The following is a 14,339-nucleotide window of genomic DNA, read 5'->3' on the forward strand; positions in this document are numbered from 1 at the left end:
CATTCGAGGGAGAGCTATAGGAGATTCTCCTAGTTTGAAACCTTACGTTTCAAAAAGAAATGAGCTCTCCGTCCAGGCAGGTTGTCTTCTTTGGGGATGCCGTGTCATCATTCTGCCACCTCTGAGGGAACCTATACTGCAACAACTTCATACAGGCCACAGTGGGATGGTTCGGATGAAGGAAATGGCAAGAAGCTACCTCTGGTGGCCAGGTCTCGATGGAAATATTGAGGAGAAAGCCAAAACATGTTCCCCATGTCAAAGGGTCCGGAATGTTCCACAGCTGGCAACCCTACACCCCTGGGATTGGCCTGAAGAAGTGTGGCAGCAAGTACATGTGGACTTCGCCGGTCCTTTCGAAGAGAAAATGTTTATGGTGGTTGTGGACGCTCGTAGCAAGTGGCCGGAGGTCGCTGTGATGAGGTCTACCACGGCAGAGAAAACAATTGAGAAACTTGGTGAGATGTTCAGCCGTTATGGCTCACCGGAACAACTCGTAAGTGACAACGGTCCACAATTTGTATCACAGGAGTTTGCAACCTTCCTGCATGTGAATGGTGTCCAACACATCAGGTCTGTGCCCTATCATCCCTCTACTAACGGCCTGGCAGAAAGGTTTGTCCAAACTTTGAAGCACGCCTTGAAGGCATCGCAAGGTCAGGGCTCAATCCACCAACGGCTGAACAGTTTCCTGTTGTCCTACAGGAACGAGCCGCATGCCACAACCAAAACTTCCCCTGCTTCGCTCATGATGAAGAGGCAGTTGCGGTCAAGTTTTGACTTACTCAAACCTCCAAGGGCAGAGCAGGTTGTCCATCGTCAACAACAAGCTCAAGTTGAAAAGAGAGAGGAAAGAGCCAAGGAGAGACGGTTTCATCCTGGAGAGCACGTCCTAGCTCGAAACTACAACACTGGACTGAAATGGGTTCCTGCTACAGTGATCGCGCAGACGAGCCCTCTGTCTTACACGGTTGAGACTGCTGAGGATGTCATCTGGAGAAGACACACAGATCAACTGTTGCTAGGAGCAGAGACAGCCACAGAGGCTCCAACGGCTGGTTGGCCTGAACTGTTTCCGGATGTTACCTGTAGTGTATGTAACCGTTCCACCTTTAAGAGAACTATTTTAAGGGTTGCACTACTTTATCTTGGCTGCTGTATACTGTAATACCGGTGGTGACCACACCGGTATATAAGTGCTGTGTAATGATTTATTGGGCAGTTCCGCCCTGACCTTCAACTAGTAAAGACCTGTTAAAGTTTACTCTTGTGGTCTGTGTAGTAATTCTCAATATAACACACAGACTTAACAGTGGCGACGAGTACGATCTTACCCTGCGGCAGAGATACATCCAAGGCAGTTTAACGGGCGTCGAGAGGAGGCATCCGCCCTCATCATTCTGCTGAGAAAAGACTCGGGTCTGCAGAGCAAAGGAAGAATTCAGACACGAAGCCTTCCATCAGCAACAGGCAGTGATCATCCCTTCTATCACGGTGGTGGGTAAGCCGATCAGCGACGAGCAGCAAGTCGGCCACGTTGACTGTGAGTAGGGGAGAAAAAAAAAAAAACGGAGGATATAAGGGCGGAGAACTCGACCACGGCCGGGGAAAGGAGCCGGACAGAAGTCGGGGCCAGAGGCGCTGAGACTGGGGCAGCGTAAGGCACGGAAGCCGCGGTGAATGCAAACGCAGCCGGTGCGAAAGACCGGGCTGCAAGCGGGCTGGGAGACGCAACAGCGTCGAGAGAGAGCTCGACCGCGACCGGTGAAAAAGGCCGGGCAGCTACCGAGGCCGCGAGGCGCAGCGACCGGGTCAGCATAAGGAGCGGGTGAAAATAAAAAAAACCGCGGAGAACTCAGCCGCAGCCGGGGGGAAAGGACCGGACTGCAAGAGGGGCTGGGAGGCACGATTTGAAAACCGCTGGGGGAGGGCGAACGCAGCAAATCGGCAATCGCCATTACAGCCAGCGGGGGAGAAAGGCAAACGCGGGAAGCCGCCATTTTCAGAGGCGGGGGAAGAAGACAAGCGCGGGAAACCGCCATTTTGTAAAAGGAAAAAAAAAAAAAATTCTTTTGTTTCTCAAGAAGATCGCGAGGATGCCTAAGCATGGTAACATCAACGATTTCGATCCCGATGTTGAAGATTGGGCCACGTATGTAGAACGCATAGAGATATATTGTAAGGCAAATAAAATATCAGATGAAGATAAAGCACTAACCTTACTAAACTCAATGGGTGCGAAGACATACGGGCTATTGAAGCATCTTCTATCACCAGCTAAACCGGCGGATCAGGCTTTCGCTAATATTGTTGCTGTCCTGAAGAATCATTTGAAACCCACACCGCTGATGTTAGCGGAACGATTTAAATTTTATGCGAGAACGCAACTGAAAGAGGAAAGCAACGCGGAGTATTTAATTGAACTGCGCAAGCTGGCGAAATACTGTCAGTTTGGGGAAAGCCTGACAGAGGCACTGAGAGACAAATTTGTGTGTGGATTGTCGAAAGAAGGAACACAAAAGCGGTTGCTTGAAGAGAATGATCTTACACTTGACAAGGCTGTCACTATTGCAGCATCGCACGAAGCCGCAGCGAGAGGCACCGCGGAAATGCAGCTGAAGGCAGCGGTACTCAGCGTAGATCAAATGGCTTCAGGTACAACGAAATGTTATCGTTGTGGGAAGACAACACACGATCAGAACCAATGCTGGTTTAAAAACCAGGAATGTAGAAAATGTGGCAAGCTTGGTCACATAGCTAAAGTATGCCGGTCAGGAAAGAAGACCAGCAACAAAAAGTCACCACAGGAAAAGTGCAGAAAGGTACATAAGGTGGCTGAGAAGAGTTCGGATGAACAGAATTCGGATTCAGACTCCAACAGCAAGGAACTGGGTAGTCTGAGAATTCACAACGTGAGTAAGGAAGCTGACCGACAAACTATCTGGGTCACACTGCAGATAGCAGGAGTCCAAGTGAAGATGGAATTGGACACCAGATCGGCGTTGACGGTCATGAATAAGCAAGATTACAAAAAGTTATTCAAACATATTCCCCTACGGGATATGGAGATAGTATTACAGACATACACGGGGCAAAAAGTATACCCCATCGGAAAGATAAAAGTCAAGGTGATACACAAGGGCAAAGAACACCAAGGAATGGACTTATATGTACTACCTGAGGGAGGTCCACCACTTCTGGGACGGGAGTGGATCAGGAAAATAAATATGGACTGGCACTCCCTAAACGCAATAACGGTAGATTCCGGAAAAAAAGATGTCAAACCTGAACGATTGTCCAGAATATTGGATGAGGCTAAAGAGGTGTTCCAACAGGGACTGGGAACACTGAGAGGAATTAAGGCAAAAATCAAGATTGCAGAACATGCAAACCCCAAATTTTTCAAAGCCAGACCGGTACCGTATGCGATACGACCTGCTGTGGAAGCTGAGCTGGAAGGGCTGGAACGTTCAGGAGTACTGTCTAAGGTGGACTGGAGTGAGTGGGCCACGCCCATTGTTCCCGTCATGAAGCGTTCATCGAGTAACAAGCCAGGGGAACCGGGGAAGGTCCGCATCTGTGGAGACTTCAAGATCACAGTTAATCCGGTGCTTCACACGGTGCAATATCCACTTCCGCGGATTGAGGATATCTTTGCTTCATTGTCTGGCGGGAAACGCTTCACCAAAATAGACCTATGGAAGTTGAGGAAGAGTCGCGCCAGTATCTCACAATCAGCACGCACAGAGGCTTGTATCGATATAATAGACTGGTTTTTGGAGTGGCTTCGGCTCCGGCAATTTGGCAGAGGGCCATGGAGCAGGTATTACAGGGAATTCCAAGCACTCAATGTTACTTGGACGATATCCTGATTACAGGAGATGACGATGAGGAACACCTTGCAAATTTGAAACTGGTGCTCACCAGGTTGAAGGAGTATGGCCTTCGAGTTAATCGCCAGAAATGTGAGTTCTTTCAGAAACGGATCTCGTACTGTGGTCATGTCATTGACCAGGAGGGGCTGCACAAGTCACCTGACAAGATCGAAGCTGTTGTGAAGGCTCCCGCTCCGGAAAATGTATCCCAGTTGAGATCGTTCCTAGGGTTGATTAACTATTACCATAAGTTTCTGCCAAATCTATCCACGGTGCTGCACCCGCTGAATGCTCTTTTGCAGAAAGAAGTACCATGGAAGTGGAGCGAGGACTGTAAGAAGGCCTTTTGCAAAAGCAAGACATTGATCACCTCAGAGGAAGTGTTGGCTCACTTCAACCCAACGCTACCTATTCGTTTAGCTTGTGATGCTTCTCCTTATGGTATTGGAGCAGTACTCTCACACAAGTTGCCAAATGGCTCGGAAAGGCCAGTCGCATTTGCATCCAGATCATTGACCTCCGCTGAGCGCAACTATGCTCAGATAGATAGGGAGGCTCTCAGCCTGGTGTGGGGAGTAAAGAAGTTTAATCATTACCTGCAGGGCCAGAAGTTTACACTGCTGACAGACCACCAGCCGTTGGTATCCATATTCAACCCCAAAAAGGGCGTTTCCATTATGACAGCGCAAAGGCTACAGAGGTGGTCCCTTTTCCTAGGGGCACACCAATATGACATAGAATACAAAGGATCAAAACAGCATGGGAATGCTGACGGTTTATCACGCCTACCGTTGCCAACGGTAGAAGAGGCGCCTACAGTGGACCCAGTGGAGATGTTCCACTCAACCATAGTGGAATGTCTACCAGTAACAAATTCTACGATCGAAAAGGAAACAAGAAATGACCCGACTCTCTCACGAGTCTACGATTTAACGGTGAAGGGATGGCCAGCACATGGCGAACAACTGTTGCCAGCATTTTCGCAAAGAAGAGAACAGCTGTCAGTGTGCCGAGGAACTTTGATGTGTGGATCCAGAGTGGTGATTCCACCCAAACTCCAGCAAAAAGTGCTAAAGGAGCTTCACGAGGGGCATCTGGGTGGAGTGAAAATGAAGAACCTAGCCAGAGCGTTTGTGTGGTGGCCAGGTATCGATGGAGACATCGAAGAAATGACCAAGAGCTGCTTAGGATGCCAGAAGGTCCAAAACGCCCCACCACAAGCTCCTCTGCATCCATGGGAGTGGCCCTCATCTCCATGGCAAAGGGTACCTATCGACTTTGCTGGTCCATTTATGGACTCAATGTTCTTAATCGCGGTGGATGCACACTCCAAGTGGCCGGAGGTAATGAAGATGTCCTCCACCACCACGGAAAAAACCATCACAGTATTAAGGACCATATTTGCCAGGAATGGGCTGCTGGAACAGATCTGTTCTGATAATGGACCGCAATTTGTGTCCGAAGAATTCAGGAAGTTCTTAAAAAACAATGGGGTTAAGCACTACACGTCCGCCCCATACCATCCCGCCACCAATGGATTAGCTGAAAGGTTTGTCCAGACCTTCAAGAAGGCCATAAAGGCCATGGGTAATGAAGACATAAATCTACAACATAAGGTAGATAACTTCTTGTTGGCGTACAGGAATGCAACACATGCGGTCACAAACCAAACTCCCGCCATGATGTTTTTCAATAGAAGACTAAGATGCCGGCTGGATTTGATCAAGCCAAACGTCAGAAGGGACGTAGAGAACCGACAATTTCAAGGCATGAATGAAAGGCCAACTAGAACCTTCCAGATAGGTCAACAAGTTTTGGCCCGGGACTACCGTACCGAGAAATGGCAGCCTGGAACTATTTGCACACGACTAGGACCGTTGATGTATACCGTGGACATTGGTGAAAGCATAATAAGGCGCCATGCTGACCAGATCATAGCGTCATCCGAAAAGGGACAACCTACACCACAACTCTATACGCCTAATGATGTGTAAAGTCTGTGGGTTGTACAGTTAATAACGACACAGACTTCAGGAATAACAAACAAACAGGTCTTTACTATTCGAAGGTCAGGGCGAATCTGCCCAAGGAATCATGCCACAACACTTATATACCGGTGTGGTCACCGTCAGTATTACAGTATACAGAAGCCAAACAAGTAGTGCCACACCTAAAGTAGTTCTCTTAAAGGTGAACGGTTACATACAATAGTTCTCTTAAAGGTAGACGGGTACATACACTACAATCCTCCCTTTTTAGCTTATTACATACAGAGTCCCCATTAAACATAACATATCTTCAACTTCATATAAAACAATTTACAGACATAGTCTCGGTGGGAAACAGTTCACAGGTTCAGTCTCTGCGGGAACAGTTCACAGATTCAGTCCCTGATCTTGACTCGGTCCGAACAACATCTCTTTGGTGTAGATGGTTCACATTGCTAGCGTGACTCCTCCATATCCTTTTCTTGACGTAACAGCTTGAACTTTCGTCCTGCTGAACCAGCAGTGCTGACTTTTACAACAACTGGGTTGCCTTGATATTTTCCTACTTCCCAACTGATTTAACTCCTTTCGTAGGGTCCACGCATGATCTGGTAGAAGTGATAATATTTGCGATAGTTATCATCTTCTGCTTCTTCTTTTTCTTTTCTGCTTTTTGGAGACTCTCGGGGCTCCCTTATCAGCTGCCAGCTGTAGCGCCACCAACTCTCTATGTTCCTTCGACTTTAAGTGCTTCATCCTGATTTCGGCACTTTGGGAGTTTTCATCACAAACTGGGCAGACCACATCCTCGTAATATTCAGTGTCACTCAACAGGTCATGGTAATATTCGGGTTCGTCCTGAGTTAGGCCAGCGAGAGGGCCTTCTACTTCCTCCTTACCCATCTGGACGTTAGCTGACTGTGGTTCCTTCCCTAGACATCTTTCTTGAAAAGACTTCTTCATGCATTCATCTTCATCCCGCTCTTCCTGGGTTTCCTGCAAATCCTTCACTAATGACCTCATTTGTGATTTCAACACTTCCCCTTCCCTCGGGGATTGATTGATCGGGCTATTCAATCCTTCTACTGGAGCAGCTGTTTCAACATTCTATTGTTCACATAGACGCGATTCAGCGTACTTTTGGCATCCCAGTAAAGTCTGTTTTGCAACCTCAGCTATTTCCCAAACTTTTGAGAGCTCCGAACTCCTTCCCGTTGAAGATTGAAGCTCGTGCTCAAATTGTTCCCATTGCAGAGTCTTTTCCCTCAGCATATGAAGGAGTTGGCTGACCGTTAACTCTTCCACGGGAACACTGTGGATCAGAGTCTTCTCCATTTCATCCACCTTTTCCTCCAATGCTTCCACCTTCTGTTCCTCTTGTACTTTGGCTTTCAGCGCTCGGAAAAGTTGCGCCCTGATGCTCTCTAGCTCATGTTCAGGGACCATTCTTACAGTCTCTGTGTTTCTTACAGTTTCCTTTTCTTCCACTGAAAGGATTCCCAGTTGAATCTGTTCTTCAAGTTGTTGAACCTCGGACATTGCCGCCTCATATTTGTCTTGGGTTTCCTTCAATATTTTTATGAGTTCTTGGACATCTTGTCTTTCATGTTCTGCCATGTCTTTCACCTCTAATTTCTCATCTATGGATGGAACTTCTACCGATGAGTCTGTCTTGGCCTTGAGCTCATCAAGAATTTCCTGCAGCCTTTGGACTTCTTGCTCATGTTCAACCTTTAGTTGTTCATATGCTTCTACTGAAACTAGCTTTTCGGAGGTTGCCGAGTTAACCCCCTCCAGAATTGTAGCCTGGGCCTGTTCATACTGTTCTTTCAACTTCTCACACTCTGCTTGTAAGGAGTCGTAGAGAAGAACTGGAATAACATCCTGGCTTCCTGAAGATTCCTCTTCATTTGCTTCTTTCGCAATTTCCTGTTGGAGTTCAGCCAAGGCTGCTATGCTATCTGCCTCTCGAAGTCTCACTGCCATCAAATCTTCTTTATTCCTGCAGTCTATCTCAGCCATTTTCCGATTACTTTCATTTAACTGAGTGAGTAGTCCCTTATTCTGGGCTGAGAGATATTGCACCTTCTCATGTAGACCATAGCACTCCTTCTCTGCTCGACATAGCTGGTTACTGCTGATTTGGTTCTGTGTTTCAAGTTCCAACATCCTTTGCTTAGCTTCTTTCAGTTTCGCCCCTATAAGCTCCTCTTGCAACATGGCCACATTATTCACATCAGGTAAAGAAGCGTTTCTCTTTTCCATGTCCAAGATTTTTTTCTGCATATCTTTAAGTGCACACTGCGATTCAGCTTCTCTTAACCTTGCTTGCACTAGCTCCGTCTCCAATTGCAGAACAAAATCCTCAGTGTAGCGTGGTTTGCCTTTATGCTGTATCTCTAGATCATGCAAATATTCTAACTCCTGAACATCATAAGGGAGATGTGATCGGTAATTGGTCACGATGGCTCTATGGTCGCTCTTTGCTTGAGCTAGCTGCCTCTGCTGTCTTTCCAGGTTCTCCCATTCGGTGTCCCAGAACTTTTCCATTGTTTTCATCTCTTGTACGAGACGGTAACTCAACTGTTCTAATTGTTGTCGTACTTTGAAATAAGTTTGAGTCCGAGTTCGGTGTTCTTCCGTCGTGGATAAGTCCTTAACTTGAACAGGCTCAGAATTCTCTGTCAAACTGGAGTTCTGCTCTGAAGCTTTATTCTTCTCGGTAGCATAAGCCTTTATGCATGTCTTCGTTTTCTCCACCATAGTCGGCAAGTTCATTTTAGCCTTGTCTTCCATATTTGAGTTGGTCTTATCGTCATCCGTTTCAGAATCTGAGCTGATAGCTTGCACCGAGTCCTCACTCATTATGGCTTTTAGATAGTGCCATTCCATGTCTATTTTCTTGATCCACTCTCGTCCTAGAAGTGGTGGTCCTCCCTCAGATAATACGTACAAGTTCATTCTTGGGTGTTCTTTACCCCTATCTCTCACCTTGACTCTTATCTTCCCCATGGGGTATACCTTATGCCCCGTGTATGTCTGCAATACGAACTTGGTATTTCTTAAGGGTATGTGAGAGAATAGCCGGTGGTAGTCCCTTCGATTTATGACTGATAGAGCTGATCCAGTGTCCAACTCCATTCTTACTTGGACTCCAGCTATTTTTAGTATGTCAGCTTCCTTACTCACATTGTGAATTCTCAGACTACCCAGCTCCTGGCTGTTTGGGTCTGAGTCTGAATTCTGTTCGTCTGAACTCTTCTCAGCCACCTTGTGTACCTTGTTGTACTTTTCTTGTGGTGGCTTCCTTTGGTTGTTGGTCTTCTTCCCTGACCGGCATACCTTAGCGATGTGACCCAGTTTGCCACATTTCCTACATTCTTGGTTCTTAAACCAGCATTGATTCTGGTCGTGTGTTGTCTTCCCACAACGATAGCATTTTGTTGTACTTGAGGTAATTTGGTCCACCCCGAGTGCCGCCGCCTTTAGCTGCATTTCCGCCGTTCCTTTCGCTGCGGCTTCGTGCGATGCGGCTATAAGGACAGCCCTGTCAAGTATGAGGTCGTTCTCTTCGAGTAGTCGCTTTTGTGTCCCTTCCTTGGACAATCCGCATACGAACTTGTCTCGCAGTGCCTCTGTCAGATTCCCTCCGAACTGGCAGCATTTCGCTAGCCTACGCAGTTCGACCAAATATTCCGCGTTGCTTTCGTCTTTCCGTTGCGTTCTTGCATAGAATTTGAATCGTTCAGCCAACATCAACGGTGTGGGGTTCAAGTGGTCCTTCAGAACAGCCACAATCCCTTCGAAAGTCTGATCCGCCGGTTTAGCTGGTGCTAGTAGATGCTTCAAGAGCCCGTATGTCTTTGCGCCCATCGAGTTTAGCAATGTTATCGCTTTGTCATCTTCCTCTATTTTGTTGGCTTCACAATAGACCTCGATGCGTTCCACATACGTGGCCCAGTCTTCTATCTCAGAATTAAAATCGTTAATATTCCCTCGCTTAGGCATCTTCCTTTCCTTGGTAGCAGCACAAGTATTTCTTTAAATTCTTATTTATTATTTATTTATTTCTAAGATGGCGGTTTTTCCCGCGAAAATGGCGGTTTCCCGCTCTTTCCTTCTCTCCCCGCCCCTTCAATGGCAGTCTCCCGCGTCTGTCGTCTTCTCCGCCTAATGGCGGCTTCCCGCGTTTCTTCCCTGGTGGAAGGGGTACGCTTTCCCCACAGCGGACAGGTTCAGCCGCTGGGCTGGCTTCTGCACAGCTCCCCTTACTCGGCTCTGTCTTTCTCTCCCGCTCGCACGGCTCTACCGGCGCTGGGTACCCCGTTCACGGAGAACAGTTCAGCCGCTGGACTGGCTCTCACGCAGCCTCCTTTGGTCGGCTCTGCCTCTCCCACACGCCCGGCTCCCGTTCGCCTCCCAGCCCTCACGCAGTCCGGTGCTTCCCTCCCCGGCTGCGGCTGAGTTTCTCTCTTCCCGCGCCTGCTCCCGGTCTCAGCGCTTCGTGGCTTCGGTCGCTGCCCGGCTTTTCCCGCCGATCGCGGTCCGGCTATCTCACGACGCCGTTGGACCCGCCTTCCTGACCAGCTCTGCTCCCCCTCGACCGTGGTCGAGTGCACAGCCCTTATCCTCCGGATTTCGTTACACTTTTCCCTACTCACAGTCTCCGCGGCCGCCTTGTTTCCTGCTGATCGGCTCACTCCGCACCGTGGTAGAAGGGTAGTCAGTGCCTGTTGCTGATGGAAGCTTTTGTTGCTAAAGTCTTCCTCCTTTCTATTGCTGCAGCCTCGTGTTTTCTTCCAGCAGAACGATGAGGGCGGTTGCCTCTCTTCGACGCTCTTTAGTTGCTTTGGTAGTCTTGCCGCAGGGTACGATCGGACTCGTCGCCACTGTAAAGTCTGTGGGTTGTACAGTTAATAACGACACAGACTTCAGGAATAACAAACAAACAGGCCTTTACTATTCGAAGGTCAGGGCGAATCTGCCCAAGGAATCATGCCACAACACTTATATACCGGTGTGGTCACCGTCGGTATTACAGTATACAGAAGCCAAACAAGTAGTGCCACACCTAAAGTAGTTCTCTTTAAGGTGAACGGTTACATACAATAGTTCTCTTAAAGGTAGACGGGTACATACACTACATGATGAAGCAGAGATACCCATAGTATCTACCTCCGATCCGGTGATACTGGAACCAGATGAACCCGACACTGACATTCAAGCCGAATCGACCTTGCCAAAAGAACCTACTACACCACCGAAAACTACTACACCACCAAGGCATTATCCGGACCGTGTCAGGAAGCCTCCAGAGAGACTGAATCTGTGAACTGTTTTTACATTAAGTTGTGTATATATGTTATGATGTTATGTTTAATGGGAATATATACTGTTAACCTAAAAAGGGAGGATTGTAGTGTATGTAACCATTCCACCTTTAAGAGAACTATTTTAAGGGTTGCACTACTTTATCTTGGCTGCTGTATACTGTAATACCAGTGGTGACCACACCGGTATATAAGTGCTGTGTAATGATTTATTGGGCAGTTCCGCCCTGACCTTCAACTAGTAAAGACCTGTTAAAGTTTACTCTTGTGGTCTGTGTAGTAATTCTCAATATAACACACAGACTTAACAATACCGCAAACCAGCATCCTTTGCCACAGTGCTCTTCTCCAACACAGGAAGTCAAAGAGACTGTTCCACCTGTGCAAACTACTGACTTCCGACTGACACAGGCACCTTCTCTATCTAGGCCTGTGTCAATGCCTACTGCTGTGGAAGCCAGCGATGACCGCCGGTATCCTATCAGAGAGCGGCGGCCTCCAAGACGCTTGGATCTGTAGGCTTAGTGACTTACCCACAAGACTGGGGCAGAATAAACCCCAGGGTAAAGTCAGGGTTTGAGGCAGTCTACCTGTACCCTTGGTTAGTTGAGTGCATTGAAAGTAACTTACCTGTTGAGGAATAATGTGGACCTTTCATTTAAGAGGGGAGGAATATGTTATGTATTGTGTGTTCTCCTCCCACCTGTGGTGGCGCTGTCACAGCAGATAAATGGTTGGGGTTGTTCTCTTGGTTAAGTTTTAGCTCTTTTTTTTCGGTTCTCCCCAGAACCTTCTCTTTGAATAAAGCACTTCATGTTTGAATCTCTGAGTTCTGAGTTCTAAATTGTGTCTAGGTAGAAAGGTACAGACACAACACTGTCCTAATATCTTCTTATGTGGCTTAGTGTCAAATTTTGTTTGCGAACCCTCCTGTGAAGCACCTTGGGACGTTTTACTACATTAAAAGCACTATATAAATACGAGTTGTTGCCGAGCAGGAGTAGGCTATTCAGCCCCTCGAGCCTGTTCCACCATTCAATGAGATCATGGCAGATCTGTATCTTAAGTATTTTCTGCAGTAGAGCAGCTGCTGCCATAAAAAGAATGGCCACTTGGATGAGGTATTGGAGGACAACTGGCACTCGAGGAACAGTACCACAGCACAAATCAACATTTTAGCTTACAGGCACACAGAGTTCCATGGGCACCCTACAGCAGACTGTAGCAACTACATCATCAACCTCCCTAGCAGCGACAACAAGACTAGTCCCCCCCAGATAGCTCCATAGGTATTCTAGCCACAATAGAGAAGTTGTTTTGAACACAGTATTTAACTGAAAAGTAGAAAATCAGCACTGGAAACTATTGCTGTTCCAGCCATAATTTTTCTTAATCTCTTCCAGGAAGAAGACAGAGATTTCCCCCTTTTGTTGCTGGACAAAAGCACGGACTGAGAGCAGACGGTTACTGATCCAGGCTGAGTGGGCTTTTATCAGGGTTTCAACTAACCATGCAGCTGTTAATGATTGCCCTGTGGGTATGGCCACCAGTCCCAGACAGATGGTTTCCTGCTTACGACTTTATGTTTCAGATTGCTTGGTTGTGTTCTTCACTGTCATTACAGCTTCTATAAACCCTTTTATAGCAGAGTGCACACAATGGGAAGGAGGAACAGTGAAGTATTATTGGGTTTATTTCACCCAATTCTTTAACCAACTTCTGTTTTCATCACTCTGGAACTCTCTCATTTGTGGAATGAACTATAGATCCCACTGTTTCACATTTTACATCTGTCATTCTGAGCAAAAACAAAACAAGAAAGTAGTCAGTCCAACCCTCCCTCTCCTCCCCTCTTCCCCCTATAAAAACAGGAAAGCCATAATAGCTCCAAGAAATCATCCGGGGCTGTGACACATGCACTTGGATAAGAGCTTGTGCTATGACACTGGTGGCATTCCCAGGTACTCCAGGCTGACTTCTACTCGGCAGACAGTTCGCCTGTCATTTTAATTCTTCTCCCCACTCCCACACTGATCTCTCTGTCCTCAGCCTCTTACACTGTTCCCTGAAGCACAGTGTAAACTCAAGGAGCAGCACCTCATCTTTCGATTCGGCACTTTACAGCCTTCCGGACTCAACATTAAGTTCAACAATTTCAGATCATAACCTACGCCCCCATTTTTTCGGATGGCAGCTGTTGCTGATGATTCTGATATTCCCATTTACACCTCCTCTAGTCCCATCTTTTGTTTCTTGTCCCATTACCATCTCTTTTTGCCTTGCACCATAGTATGGAGTAGTTTGGTCTCACTGGATATCAAGTATTATTACTCATTCAGCCCCTCTCTTACAGCCTAGCTTCATTCGTTTCCATGCCCGGTAGTCACAGCAGGGCATAACTGCATAATTGACCACAACAATCAGATCTTGATTTAGTTTTATGCTACGCTTCTTTTAGTTTGGTTGGACCTTGTGATAGATTATTTATTGGTGGTACCCTCCTCAGATTGAGGGTACTGATTTCTGTCCCGGTGACGCTGTCACACTTATTCGCTCAACTGATATAGGTGTAACCTCTTCTGTACACTTGCAATGTTCTGTAGGCCAGCAACAATTTCTGGCAGCACACCTTCACTTGCCCTGTGTAGCCCGCCCTGTAGTCTATCGTAACATCGGGTATGGTAGCATAGTGGTTATGTTACTGGACTAATAATCTGGAGACGGGAGTTCAAATTACTATCACGGCAGCTGGGGAGTTTAAATTCAGTTAATTAAATAAATCTGGAATTAAAAAGCTAGTTTCAGTAATGGTGATCATGAAACTACTGGATAGTCGTAAAAAAAAAAATCTGGTTCACTAATGTCCTTAAGAGAAAGAAATCCGCTGTCTTTACCCGGTCTGGCCTATATGCGACTCCAGACCCACAGCAATGTGGTTGACCTTTCACCCCACCAGCCTCCACATTCAACGGATCATCCTCCGCCATTTCCGCCACCTCCAACGTGATCCCACCACCAAACACATCTTCCTCTCACCTCCCCTTTCAGCATTCCGAAGAGACCGCTCCCTCCGCGACACCCTGGTCCACTCCTCAATCACCCCCAACAGCCCTTCTCCTTCACCTGGCACCTTCCCGTGCAAGCGC

This window comes from Somniosus microcephalus, chromosome 8 (assembly GCF_052327205.1).
Source record: "Somniosus microcephalus isolate GS21.2 chromosome 8, FLI_Smic_1.0, whole genome shotgun sequence".
Lineage (NCBI taxonomy): Eukaryota > Metazoa > Chordata > Chondrichthyes > Squaliformes > Somniosidae > Somniosus > Somniosus microcephalus.